The sequence below is a fragment of the Fukomys damarensis genome, unplaced genomic scaffold (assembly GCF_012274545.1).
Source record: "Fukomys damarensis isolate Sample0158 unplaced genomic scaffold, DMR_v1.0_HiC HiC_scaffold_30, whole genome shotgun sequence".
Taxonomy (NCBI): Eukaryota; Metazoa; Chordata; class Mammalia; order Rodentia; family Bathyergidae; genus Fukomys; species Fukomys damarensis.
This window is the reverse complement of record NW_022900942.1, coordinates 21,364,914-21,374,725: the sequence shown is the minus strand read 5'-3', so window position 1 is coordinate 21,374,725 and position 9,812 is coordinate 21,364,914.

Below are 9,812 nucleotides of genomic sequence, written 5' to 3'. Positions count from 1 at the left end.
ATATTATATATATATGAATTCACTTATGGAATCCTTCTCTGACAAAAAGACAAATCTTTTTAGTCTACCCTTGGGCTAGTTCTATATTGTCTTAATTATTGCATCTTTGTAATAACCTACATGTGTATTATTCAATATTTTCTATGTTATTCTAGGCTTAAGAGATGTGTCTGATAAAAATGAAAAATAAATGCAGCAGGAAATAAGAGAATCCTAGATCTAATTAGCTAGAGATTTCTGTACAGTGTGATTTGCCCACTCCTACACCGATTCACCTTTACAATGAATATGGCAGTGTACATTGTTTAACTCAGTGGTAGAAAACAAACAAAAAATGTAAATATATGTACACAATTTTGTCATTATAAATTCAAAGTAATGTAAATCAAAATCACATCCAATAATTAGTTAGAAAGTGTTTCCTTTTTAGATATTATGGAGGTATAGGTAATGAACAATTTGTGACAAGTAGTTCATCTAAACAAAGCAATTCAATAGCTGTTAAGGGAATTATGTCAATGTGTTTGCTACAACCTTTTGTTTCCGTGCAGTGGTTTAAATTCACAATAATAGATCACATTAAAACTGCTAACAATCCTATGTGTGCCAGCTAAATGATTAATTAAGGCAGGTTGTATACAAATTAGTGAACAATTTTTCATCTGGCTGCTGTTTCTTTACTTGTACATTTTTCTTTCACCTTATGGTTCATAATGAAATCAAACACTGTCAATTGGCTTATATATATGGTGACAACAATCGAAAATACTTGGGCCCTAAGGTTCATTTCTAGAAAATATTGATATCTCACTGAGGCACATGCTTGAGATTAAGGCAAAAAAATTGGAGTGATACAAAAAATACTTGAATGCAACTATCAGCCTCCAAGATAAATTGTTCCACGTGTACCCTGTTTTTGTTTTAGAAATGGGTGGGGGAGGAAGAGGAAAGTTGAAGTTTGTTTTTGAGGTCTGGAGATTTAGGGTGTCTTCACAATGGAGAGGAGATGTTTAATGGAACTTTTACATTTTCTCCAAAGTAGTGGAGTTAGCTTGAGAGTGCGAAGTTCACATGCTTTAAAAATTATTTATCAGGAATGAAATAATCACTACCCCCTCCATCCCACACCTTTGAAGTAGTAAATTGTTTTCAGTAGAGAAAAAAACAGTATTATATGTCTTTCTAATTCTTTAGAATAAACTTAATATAAGCACAATAAATTGTTTCACAGAATAATTCATTGAGGGCACTTGAATTTGAGTTTATATTATATATTCATAGCTTTTTGTGGCAGCCAGAGGCCATGAGTCTTAGGCCTGACATGATGAGCCTACTGGGAGAGGGATGTGTTTTGCATAACAGATGCCCTTACCAGAGTTTCCAGATGTGTACCCTGCTTTCAAGCTGGATACAAAATTAAACTTAATCATAATGACTTCTGTTGCAGTCAATAAGAATAAGTCTTCAACTGTGCAGGTGCAATGGGTAAAGTGACATTTAAATACTCATATGATTTTTATTTAAAGATGGGGAATCGAGAATAATTAGAGAAATGGAGTTACTCTGTTGTTCCACCCATGCAGAATTCAAAGAATTTTCTTGCAGGGGTAAGCTCTCTAGATGCAGAGGGTTTCTTCTGGAAGAGACTGATGTGGCATTATCATTGATCTGTAACATGCTGGCACTCTTTTTTTTTCTTCATTGAGTTTATTGGTACATTTTAAGTATACAGCACAGGTACATTCATTACTGGGATCTTGTACCTTTACATGACAGGTCTTGGTTTTCATTTTTCCCCTTGTCCCTGCCCTCCCTTCACCACTCCTCCTCTCCCCATTTACAAACACTTTATTCCATTTCTTCATTTTCTCCTATTTTTTTCTTTTCCCCTATTATCTTTCCCCTACCCTTCCCACTTTCCCTACACCTTTAGCACTCTTGATAATTTATCAACAGACGTGGTGATCACAACAGATCTAAGGAGTTTCTTATGTTGGGTTTCAGTGGAACAAGGAACAGGGAAGTACAGTCAGGAAATAAAGCAACTTGATTTTTTTGAATTCTGATAAATACCCCTATAACTATGAAACTCTTTTTTTTTTTTTTTTTTGGTACCGAGCATTGAACTCGGGTCCTTGCACTTGCAAGGCAGGCCACTGAACGCTGAGGTAAATCCCCAGCCCTGAAACATTATTGATTTAAACTTAAATAAGTGCAACATTGCAGAATTATGTTCATGTAAGTATTCTTATAATTCCAAGTTTAAGATCTAATAGGGCTCAAAATTTTAAGGTTATAAAGCCACTCCAATGCCAGAACTTTAAAGCATTTAGTTAAGCTGCTCTGTAAGCTCACACAACCTTCCTCCTGGAATGCAAGGTTGTTGGTTTCAATACCAGTGTCAAATCCAATAACAATAGGAGTCCTCTCTTGCTATGATTCAGAGCACCTTTATTAAATGATGACTTTCCATGGCTCCACAAAATTGTGGAAGAAAATAAGAGCAGTGCACACCATGATTTAACTTAAAATAAGCAACATGGCTTCTCCTACCATCTTGGAGGAGATTCTTTCCAGGAAATGCTAACTTCCAGGAAATACTAAGCTCAAACTGTGGATATGTCTTTTTCCTGGAGGAGAAATGCATGGACTAATAAGAGGAACTGAGGATATTGAAGATCAGTTAGAAGCTGGACTTTATGTGAAGTTCCTAATGAATTTAAACCTGTGTGACCATTAATTGTGATATGTCAACTTGACTAGGGTAAGAAACCCCTAGTAGATTAGTACAGCGCAGTTCTCGATGTGTCTGTGGAATGTTTCCAGAAATTACTTCCATATCGGCCAGCAAACTAAGAGAGAAAGACCCACGTCAGTTATGACTGGCACAAACCAGCAGACTTCTGGCTTAGTTGAAGCAAAAGAGGGAAAAAAGAAGTTTTTAAGTCTTCTAGAGCAGGTGTCTTTTGCTGCCATCACCTTTAAACATTATTCCCAGTGTTTCCAGACTTCCAATACAGACACGCTCCAATGCTTCTTCAATTAATTTCCTGGTGCTCAACCTTGATCCCTCTTGTTCTGTGGCTCCCATTTTCTTGATCTGAACAGATTCTGGATCCTCTAGCGCTCCAAAGTGCATGTGGTCATTGGAGACTCTCATGTCATTCTAAGCTTACCTAACATATTCCCTTGCATAATTATATGCATAATTTATTGGTTCTCTTCCTCCAGCATCCAAAGCCAATACAATCGAACTAGATTGCTCTATCCTCCAGAATATCCTTCTTGGCCCAGCTGTCATTTTAATCTTGACAACATGAATCTGGAAGGTGGGTTAGAGGTACCCAGTATTAATTTCTCCTCCACAAAAAGAGAACCCAAGAAATAGGTGTATAGTAGCATACTGAAGTGAGGTTACCACTGTAGCACACTGTGATTTGACTGTAAAAAAAAAAAAATGAAACCTGGTAAAACCCTGAAACCTGGCATAGCAGAATAACTGTTACATATCAGATTTTGCTTCATATCATCCTACCATGTGCTCTATTCTATCAAGTTTTATTCTCATTTTGCTTTTTGGACTTTTACTTTTGAAGTGAACCGTGACTCATATATACATATATGTACTGTCATGCATATATTACTACTGACATTAAATTACCCAAATGTCCTTTTAAAGAAAGGGTTATATATTCTAAAGTGACACATCTTAGGAGAACTTGCCACTCTAAATATAGGCAAGATTCTATCCTACATGTTATGAAAAACTACCATTGATTCATCAATAACATGAAGACATAGCCAACCAGCTCAATGTGGTTGAATATGCTTCAAAAGCTTTAAAAATATCAAACTGGTGTCTTTGAGTACTAAGAGAATGTATCTGCCATCTGGACTTATTGCTGTGAGCACAGGAGGAAGAACTAGCTGCCAGACATGGGGCAAGTTGTATTTCTGTAGGACAAATAATTCATGAGACTGAAAGTGTTCCTGCCTACACAGGAGCCCCATTGAGGGATCTCCTGGCAAAGATTAGAACTCTGAATTTTTTTTCAATATTGAGACTAACCCAGGGCCTTCATAATGAGCTCCATCTGCATCTTCCCTTTTTATTGTTTATTTTGAGACAAGATCTCACTGAGTTGCTACATGAGTAGCCAGGTTGGGCTTGAACTCATGATCCTCCTGCCTCAGTTTCTCCCATTTACAGTTGTGCATCACCATACCTAGCCAGAAGATTGGAGTTCTGTGCACACTACTCTAGTTCTAAATTGCATCTTTCTCAGCCCAAGATTGAAATTAAACAGAATATCCCTTATTTGTCCCATAGCAGCATGCTGCATCAGGACAAACTTCAAGTCTAAATATAAATCATTCAGTTTGTATTACCATATGAACGTAATATTAATTGTGGACCCAGCTGATGCTAGGCACCAGCCACCACACTTTTGAAGCAGATTATGCATGCACTGTATTTACAAAGAGATTCATAGGAAAATGGATACATATTGAGGATACACTCCTAAGTGAAATAAATAAGTCACACATGTAAATACCGAATAGTTTCTCTGGTGTGAAAAACTATAAGAGTACACAAGATCCTAAAGGGATAATTAACAATGTGAAATAGGAAGAAAAGGGCTAAAGGTTTAGGGAAAGTAGGAAGGATAGGTGAAAGGGAATACGGTAAAAAATATATATGAGAAAATGAAAAAACGGAAATAAAGTGTTTGCAACTGGGGAGGGGAGGGGGGGTGAAGGGAGGGCAGGGACAAGGGGAAAAAATGAGAACCAAGACCTGTCATGGAAAGGTACAAATCCCAGTAATGAATGTAACTGTATTGTATACCTAGAATGTACCAATAAACTTGATAAAAAGAAAAAAAACAGATTTAATATTAAGCAGTATGTTCTGACTCAAGCAGATGAGTCTAAAATATTATGTTGGATAGTTATTTTAATATAAAAAATTAATAGTACAACAAAAATTTATACCTTCCATTTTCATGATCATTGATATTTTTGTTTATAATGACCCAGTGAACTAGGATAGTTTTTTTTTTAATTCAATTTTTGGGTGTGGGAGTTTTAATGCTCAGAGAATTCCATGACTAAAAATAATTAAGCTTAAAGTAGTCAGTAATTCATCCTTATTTTTTATCTACACCATGTTGCCTTTCATGAAGTAAGTTCTAAGCTTGTGTGCTGTTAAGTAGAAGAGGTTAAAGTAGTATTAGGAAATTAATTTCAGAAGATTCACTCTGCCTGATAAATTAAAAGAGGATGGATGACTGAACAAAATGTGGTGAAACCTCAGGAGTTGAATGATTTTGTTAAGTAACCTGAATTGATACTGCCCAAAATATTCATTTATTGCTTTTTTTTTTTTTTTTTTTTTTTTTTTTTTGTACCAGGGATTGAACTCAGGACCTTGCTCTTATGAGGCAGGCGGTGGCACCACTGAGCTACATCCCTGGTCTATCACTTGCCTGTTTATTCACTGTATTTTACATGCCTAACAATGATTTGGGAAAATCATCAATGACAGTATTTATGTATATTTAAAACATCATCTAAGCACACACCTACAAACTTATATATAAGTAAAACACCATAGTACATAGCACATAATTAGTGTCTAAAGTCTACTGCCTAAGAAGAAAAATGCATTATTCTGAATTTAATTAAATGATTCAGGCATGACTGCACAGCTAACCCGCCTGCAGTTCTTAGGATTTGGGAGTCAATTGTCAATTACTTTAAATTTAAACTCATTGTTTTCATTATCGTTAGAATTATCACAGGATTTTACCACATTTATGTATAACTTGGTCTTTAACATGAATTGTTAGGGTGAATGGAGTTTGAATAACCATTTTTGTTAAATAATGTAATTGTAGGTAAAGAAATGGGGTTGAATAACTATCTAATATAGAGGTGTCCATTTGAACAGCCATTGCAAAATTGTATTAAGTAAAAAGTTTATAAACGAAAAAATATTGTGTCTGAGATATGTAGAGCTTAAAGATTCCAAGACTTGGCAGATTAAATGTCTACTGAGAGTCCACTTCATGGTTCATAAACAGCGTTTTCTTTTAATGTCCTCACAAGAAAAAACTCAAGGTAACTTTCCAGAGTTTTTTATAAGGTCACTAATCTCATTAATGAAGGCTCTGTTCTTTTGATCAAATCACCTCCCAAAGGCCCCACATCTAATTATTATATTAAGAAAAATAAATGAATAAATAAAATAGTCTCCAACATGTAAGTTTACAGAGGATACAAAAAATTCAGTCTTTAGCCAAAAGGGCTTATCTATATTTCTTATTCATTTTTGTAGATGAGATGCAGATATTTATAGAACATTTGGTTTCATATCTGAATGCAAACTATTCATATAGTTCATGTCAGATTTGTCACATCTGACAACAAAGTTGAAATTGATATGTCTTCTTGAATATTAAATAAATAGGACAGGATCAGTTGCTTAGGTAAATTAAACAAAATGTTAAACATACAATATTTCTTCTTTAGACAGAAAATTCTTACTCAGAATAAAATCTCCATAGAAACTATAATTACAACAATCTCACTGATGAATATTTACTGTTATTATGAAAAAAATTATAAGCTCTGTTATTTAGTTTTCCATCGTTGGAACAAAACACATAACACCCACAATTTCTCAGAAAAGGAAGTAAAAGCATAAAGTAAATATATGAAAAAAATGTTCCACTTCACTGGTCATTTGAGAGATGCAGATGAAAACGACACTGAGATTCCACCTCACCCCACAAAGACTGGCTGCTATCAAGAAATGAACCAATTACAAATGTTGGTGGGGTTGTGGGGAGAAAGGAACCCTTCTCCATTGTTGGTGGGAGTGCAGAATGGTGCAAGTCAATATGGAGAGACCTCAAAGAACTGGGATTGAGCCACCCATCCCTCTGCTGGGTATCTTTCCAAAAGAATTAAAAGAATCATATCAAAGTGATATATGCACACCTATGTTTATAGCATTACAGTTTGTAATAACTAGAACTTGGAAACAGCCCATTTTCCCATCAGTTGGAGACTGGATAAGGAATATGTGGTTTTTCTATAAAATGGAATACTACTCAGACATAAAGAATGAGAAACTAGAGTCATTCATAGGAAAATGGTTGCATATTGAGGATATACTCTTAAGTGAAATAAATAAGTTACACATGTGTAAATACCAAAACGTTTCTCTTGTGTGAAAAATTGTAATTGTACATAAGATCCTAATGGTATAATTGACAATGTGAAATAGGAAGAAAAGGGCTATAAGTGTAGGGAAAGTGGGAAAGGTAGGGGAAACGTAATAAGGGAAAAGACAAAAATAAGAGAAAATGAAAAAATGGAAATAAAGTATTTGTAAATAGGGAAGGGAGGAGGGGGTGAAGGGAAGGCAGGGAGAAGGGGTAAAACTGAGAACCCAGACCTGTCATGTAAGGGCGCAAGATTCCAAATGATGAATTTAACTGTACTGTATACCTAAAATGTACCAATAAACTCAATGAGAAGAACAAAACAATCAATAAATAAAGGAGGGACAGTTTATTCGGGCTTGTGGTTTCATTAACTTCAGTCCATAGCTGGTTGGGGGAGGGAGGAAACATTGAGGTGGAAGGGATGGTATCTAGGAAGTAGTCAAGTGGGGAGAAATCAGAGAGGAAGAGGCCTGAGTTTGGATGTAGTTCTCAAGTTCATGCCCTCGTAACCCACCCAGACACACCTAGAAGTATGCTTTACTAATCTCTTATACATTTTTCAAGTTGGGCAAGTTAATAATCAAGATCGCCTGGGGTTTACCTCAGTGGTGCAGCACTTAGCTTCTCAAGCATGAGGTCCTCAGTACAATCTCCCTTTCAACTCCCCCCACAAAAAAATAGAATGAAAGATTAACTGTCACATAAACTTAAAAATTTTGACTATCCCAAAGATATATAGTTCAAGTAGCCATGGGTTTCTGTAGACTGAGTTTTTTATAATATCAATTTTATCAATTGGAGTTTTAGAGAAAAAATTTGCATTGCTTACATCTTATTTAAATGTATGCTAAGCCGGGGATTTAGCTCAGTGGTTCGGTGGCCTGCCTTGCAAGCACAAGGACCCAAGTTCAATCCCCAGCACCCCCCAAAAAAAAATTATGCCAGTACTGTTCAGTAAAAATTACTTGCATATCTAAATACCATTAAAATCTATTTAAAATTATGTTCTTACTAATTCTCTTAGGTAATATTTAGTTCTTAGAAAGGTATATATTAGCAATTCTCAACAAATATAAATATAAACAGTTCAAACATAACAAAATGTGAAATAAGCTTTATATTTATATACAGTTAGTAAAAAATTTGCACACTTGCAGAAAACTATCGTTCTCAAAATATAAATGTAATATAGAATGTTAGGATGTCAAAAGTCTTAGAATTTTAGTCATCCTACATACTTCAAATAAATGTAATTGGAAAATAGTTTTCAGGAAGGTTTTAAAATATATGAAATATTAATTTGGTGAAAAGTGTTTTTAATATCATAGATAGAATTACAGAACAATGAACTAAAATGTAATAATATAATAATATAAAAAATCTAACACAATAATCTTCCTCATTAATTTTCAAACTTCTACATAGCCATTTTGAAAAATATGGAAATTAGTTTCTCAATAAAAATCCTTTATAAGAAGGTATATAATTTATAAAGGATGGTCTGAATCATGTTTCCTTTTCTGGCAAGCAACAAAAAACAGTAGAAAAAGTTAAATGGAGAAAAATTAAAGCTAAGAGAAATTTGTCTTTAGCTCTGTTAATGTGATATATTACGTGTATTGATTTGTATGTGTTGAAACACCCCTGCATTGCTAGTATGAATCCTACAATTGTTATGTTGTATAATCTTCCTGATTATTTGCTGTGTTTCTCTTTGGTAATATCTTATCCATCAGATTTTTGAGGATTTTCTAGAAAGGCAGCTCCTGCTCTATGATTAGGCAGAGGTCCAGAGACAGCCCTGTGGTCTGCTTTGCTGTTTTATAAAGTTCTATGCTTATGTTTCGTTTGTTTGATCTACAAGTGTCTTAATTCAAATTGATTTTGGCATCAAGATGTATGTCCCTTTCTTTCTTTCAGTTACCTGTATTTTTAGCTGATTTTCTCTAAGTAACTCCAACATGGGTCCTTCTCTATTCAGCCATGCTGAATCTCTCTGTCTTGTTTTTGTAATAAGGGCATTTAAACTCCATTTATGGGGCTCGACCCTCATGGCATCATCTAAACTGAATTATCTCCCAAAGGTTATACAACATATATTACATTGAATGTTAGGGTTTTGATGTGAATGTTGAGGAGATAGAAACATTCAGTCCAAAACAATTTCCATCAGATATTCATTTGAGCTTCAGGACTAACTGCACAATGCTTACTCAGATCATGACAGGGACTGACTAAAAATATATGCAAAAGAATTATTTCAGGGGCCAGGGATTTAGCTCAGCGGTTCAGTGGCCTGCCTTGCAAGCACAAGGACCCAAGTTCAATCCCAGGTACCAAAAAAAAATAATAATAATAATTATTATTTCACATGAGAGAAGTTATCAAAAATTAGATTCTGGTGATAGATGCATGACCATGTATTACTAAAGCTAGTACATTACTAAACTATGTTTTATCAAATTGCACATTTAAAATGGGTAAACTTGATGTGCAAATTATTTTTCGTAAGATTAAAGAACAAATATGGATATTTACCATATTCAATGCAGGAAAATAATTAAAAATCTCATTTTC